General features: G+C 49.2%; 1 pseudogene; it reads right to left on the minus strand.

The window, feature by feature from the left end:
* Positions 1-2413: 2413 nt before the first annotated feature.
* LOC103256935 lies at positions 2414-5261 on the minus strand (annotated as a pseudogene).
* Positions 5262-5264: the final 3 nt, after the last annotated feature.

Raw genomic sequence — 5264 nt, forward strand, 5'->3', positions numbered from 1 at the left:
CCTGTGTTCTTGCTACTAGAAGTATGACCTGGAGACCAGCAGCGTGAGCTCCAACCTGGTCACAAGTACAGAACCCCACTCTCCATTCCAGACTTCCTGTATCTCAGCACCATGTTCAGGTGACTCCTGCACACAGGAAAGTTTGGGACTCTCTGGTCTATTTGTTTTCTAGATGCGGTGTCAGAACTTTGCAGTCTGCTCTGGGCACGTGGCCTGATCAGTTCCCTTAGCACTGGTGGTCCAGGATTCAGTACTTGTTCCCTTTCTCTTCTGTAGCCAATCACTCCATCGGTGCCAACATCCATGCTCAAGACTTTAAATATCATTTAAATGATCCCAGTCATTTCTCCTAAACTCCAGACTTGTTCACCTGCCACCCCAGCTCCCTCTGCATTTTTAGTAAACATCTCCTCCACTTTAGCTACTGTCTGTCCAGCTCTCCTGGCCTACTCACTGTTCCTGCCCTGGTGCATTTACACTGGAGGGAAAGCACATCTGCAGACATCCTCAGGTATAATTCCCATGTCCTACAAATCATTCCTCAAAGTTCTCCTTTGCCACAAGTCTCACGTTGACCACCAGGAACAACAGTATCTTCCATGTCCCCACATATTGATGCTCTGGGTTGCCTGCCCACAGAACTTACCACCTTCCAACACAAACACTTTCCTTCTTTAATCTGCTTGGAGTATATCTTTCATCTGTCTCTTCCCTCTAGACTATATGCTCAAACCAACAGTTTCTCTGTTGTTACTTTAATGATGTTTCTCAGATGCAAAACCAATCTGTCATTTATCTGGCAACAACAAATATCTGTGGGAAGAATGATCATGTAAATACACTATCTTTGTTAATGTAGCCTTAATCCAAGGGCTGTTTTGTGGTACCTACAGCACAAAGTCCTCTTACACGGACATCAGTGTCACCTGTGCTTTTTTCACCAGTTCTGTTGTGTGTCCCTCCCTCCATGCATTCTGCCACACCAACCCTCCTGCACATAGCAACTCACAATTATATTTCTTTGTGGAAAGAACAAATCTTGACTATGGGTCCAATGTTCCAAACAAATATAAATCTAAATGAGACTTTGCTTTATAAATCCATGTATTTGGAATGGAGCCAGCACTAGATTTACTAGAACTAAGAGTAGGGAGAAGGGATATAATTGTGAGGTGCTGTGTGTGGGAGGGTTGGTGTGGCAGAATGCATGGAGGGAGGGGACACACCACAGCACTGGTGAAAGAAGCACAGGTGACATTGATGTCTGTGTAAGAGAACATTATTCTGTAGGTTCCACAAAACAGCCCTTGGGCTGAGGCTACATTAATAAAGATAATGTGTCTATGTGATCATCCTTCCAACAAATATCTGTCATTGCCAGATATATGACAGATTAGCAGAGTAGAGGAGGAATTCCAACAAAGATTTACCAAGATGGTAACTATGGGATCCCTTTTGTCTGCTAGTTCCAGAAGTTGGTTCCTCTAAAAAGCTGGGGACAGCAACATGGATGGAATTGGAGGACATTATGTTAAGTGAAATCATCCAGGCACAGAAAGACAAATATTGCATGTTCCCTCTCATAACTGTGAACTAAAAATATTGATATCACAAAGGTAGTGAGTAGATGGTGGTTACCAAAGTCTGGGAAGGATAGTCGGGAGGGGGGAGGAGGAGTAAAGAGAGATTGGTTAATGGGTACCAAAATACTGTCAGATAGAAGGAATAAGACCTAGTATTGGGTGACTATAGTTAATAATAATATATTGTATATTTCAAAATAACCACAAGATTTAGAATGTTCTCACCAGAAAAAATGATAAATGTCTGAAGTGATGGATACCCTAATTACCCAGATTGGATCATTACACATCATATGCTTGTATCAAATATCACATGTACCCCATAAATAGATGCAACTATTATGGATCCATAAAGACTAAAAAGAAATACAAACTAAAATAAAAAGGTTGAAGAAAAGATGAGAAAAACATAATGCAAGCAAGAGCCCTAGAAGGACAGCAAGAGCTGGATAGGTCTGAAAATTCATCTCTTGATACCACTGAGACACATTTGTACAGAGGCCTCCCTGGGTGATGTCTGAGTCTCTATGGACATGAGTACTGCTGCATGAGGTTCTACTGAAGGCACAAGGACAGCGTAACAGTAGATGACCCAGATGAGGACCAAATAAAAAGCATAATAAACTAAGCATCAACTAAACAAACATCCCATCCACACATGGCTCCTCACAGAATTCCCCTTCCCCACCTGCAAGAGACTCAGTTCAGCAAACATGTGGATTCTGGAAGGTTCTCAGGTGTTCCATTTATTTCCTCCCTCAAAGTTTAGAAATCTCCTGCTTTAATTAGCTCATCAACCTCTCATGGCAAGAATTTGAAACACAAATTTATATTCAGATTTCTATTTTCATTAGGGAACTAAGAAGTTAGAGCTCAGCACACAGTGAAGTAGAGACAGGGATGAAGCTATCCCCACCACAACTCTCTGGAACAGGGAAGACGATCAGGGAAGGCAACAGGTCAGGGTGTGGAAGGGAGTCAGTGTAGACACAGGGGTGGGCTGGTCTTCTCCCCACATCCTCACATTGTCCTAACAGGAACACAGACCCATTCAAATGTCCTTTGCAGAAAGAGAAGTCAGAGGCTCATGAAGTCACAAAGGGGAGGCGTGAGCACATCTTCTATCACTCAGTCCCACAAAAGGTAGCTGAGTCATGCTATAGAAGAAAAGAGTCATGAACAAATTCAGATCAGCCATGGTAAGCCCACCTTCTGAACAGCCCACCACACACTCAAAATGTTTCCCAAATCTCCACAGCCCAGTTGTGTCCCCACTTCCCCACTCCCTCCTCCACCACATTAGGCCCCCCAGGGTCACACCTTTACAAGCCATGAGAGACACATCAGAGCCCTGGTCACTGTCACCACCTGGGGTGGAACAAAACAGGCCCTGATAAGAGTCCTCAGAAGATGTGATACTGGAGGAATTATGGGGTGGTGAGCTTCCCCATGGGTTCCTATCTAAACTGTTCCAAGAACCTGAGGGACCATGGCCACCACACTTACTTGCAGCCTGAGAGTTGCTCCCTCCTTTTCCACCTGTGGGAAGAAAATGTCCAGTGATAAGCCAGGGAGGAGGCAGGTCCATGAAGTCCCAGAGGAAGCCCTAGTCTTGGACCCCAGAGAAGTTTCCCAAACTGTGACTATAGACTCAGGACAGCATCAGGAAACAAGAGGAAAAGAAATGTGTAAGAACTGGGCCAACTCTCCCTTTGAGGTATGTCCTTCCCCGCGACCTATGACTACTGGGAATCATGTCCACGTCACCACAATCATCAAGGTGAGAAATCTGTCCTTTATTTTCACATGTGCTTTGCATTAGAGTAGGCAAACATTGGCACACAGTGCCCCAAGTTGAATAAGCAGCTATGTGTGGATGGTACTTCCCAGTCATGAGATCAGATACACATCTACCTAAAACTTGAAATTCCCAGTGGGACAAGAAAACCCAGATTCCACCTCTCACCCCTTCCCTACCTGAGCTCTTCTTAATTCACATCACAGCTCCAGTGACCATAGCTCCAAGGAGAACCAGACACAGGATGGCAACGATTTTCATGAAGAGGATGGTGGTCCAGAAAGATGGTTATGGGGAAGGAAGTGAAGGTGAGGGGCCCTGACCCCAGACCTCAGCCCTGACCCTGTTGAAGGTCTCCAGAAGGGCTCCTGTTTTCCCTGAGAAGTGACTTGACCCAGGGCCCTCCTTACCCCATCTCAGGGTGCGGGGCTCTGTCAGCCCCTCACGCTGCACATGGCACGTGTATCTCTGCTCCTCTCCAGAAGGTACCACCACAGCCACCCACTTCTGGAAGGCTCCATCCCCTACAGGCCTGGTCTCCACAAGCTCCATGTCCTGAGTTTGGTCCTTCCCATCCCTCTGCCAGGTCAGTGAGATCTCTGCAGCGTAGAAGCCCAGGGCCCAGTACGACAGGGTGACGTCCCCACCAGGACCGGGGTGGCGGGTCATGTGTGTCTTTGGGGGATCTGAGTAAGAGTCAGAAAATACAGGCACTTTGCATCCCTCATGGGGCCCTCCAGTAATGCCCATGTGGCCATCCTGAGAATGGACAAGACAACCGGGGTGGAGGAAGAAGCACAAAGTTCACACCAGCCTGACATAGGCAATTGGGATATCTATTCCTTAGAAAGTTCTAGACTCTGAGGGGAGAACAGGGACTTCTGGTCCTGACCTGAGTGGAGGCCGAGTGACTCCGGGAAGCTGGATTCAGACCTCCAAACACCCTGAGTGTGAGGCAGAGGACAAGGCCTGAGAGAAGTCATGGTGCTCAAGGCTGCTGCAGGGGTCAAAGGGAACCCCTGATTTCCATTTCTGGGGCTGTCTTCCCCTCCATTGCTTCAGAAACTGCATTTATCCCTTACTGTCCCAGAGAGAGGGGCGGGCCTGAGTCACTCTCTGGAACAGGAGCTGGAAACCCAGGAGGATTCTTTCTGCTCTGACCCGGGGAGGGCGATGTTCTAGCGTTAACCCCATTTTCCTCCCCCTTCTGTTGGGCCCAGCCCGGGAGATCTGCAGGTCGGGGAGGCGCCCCGCGGCCCCTCTCACCCGCGCGCTGCAGCGTCTCCTTCCAGTTCTCCAGGTGCCTGAGCAGTCACTCCACACTCGTGCCCTCCAGGTAGGCCTTCATTCGCTCCGCCTCACCGGCTTCCTCACACTTGCGCTGGGTGATCTGAGCCGTGTCCACGGGTCCAGGAGCGCAGGTTTTCGTTCAGGGCGATGTAATACGCGCCGTTACAGGCGAACTTACTGTATCCGCGGAGGAGGCGCCCGTCGGGCCCCATGTCGCAGCCATGCATCCACTGGAGGGTGTGAGACCCTGTCCCCGCCCGGTCTTCGGGGATTTGGGCCGAAACCGAAACTGAAACTGGGTAAAAGCCGCCTGAAGCCCTTCCCGGGTCGAGGGTCTCGGCGGATCCCGCGGCCTCGGGGTGAATCTCGGACCCGGAGCCTCGGACCACCCGGGCCGTCCGTGAGGGATCCGAGGGGTCGTGACTTCTGACCCAGGCCCAGGGTCACTCACCGGCCTCGCTCTGGTTGTAGTAGCCGCCCAGGGTCCACAGGTTCCCTCGGAAAATCTGTGTGTTCTCCTTGATAACCCGTGTCTGCCGATTCCAATACTCCGACCCCTCCTGCTCCATCCACGGCGCCCGCGGCTCCATCCT

Source organism: Carlito syrichta, unplaced genomic scaffold (assembly GCF_000164805.1).
Source record: "Carlito syrichta isolate Samal-C Ts95f unplaced genomic scaffold, Tarsius_syrichta-2.0.1 Scaffold298057, whole genome shotgun sequence".
NCBI lineage: Eukaryota > Metazoa > Chordata > Mammalia > Primates > Tarsiidae > Carlito > Carlito syrichta.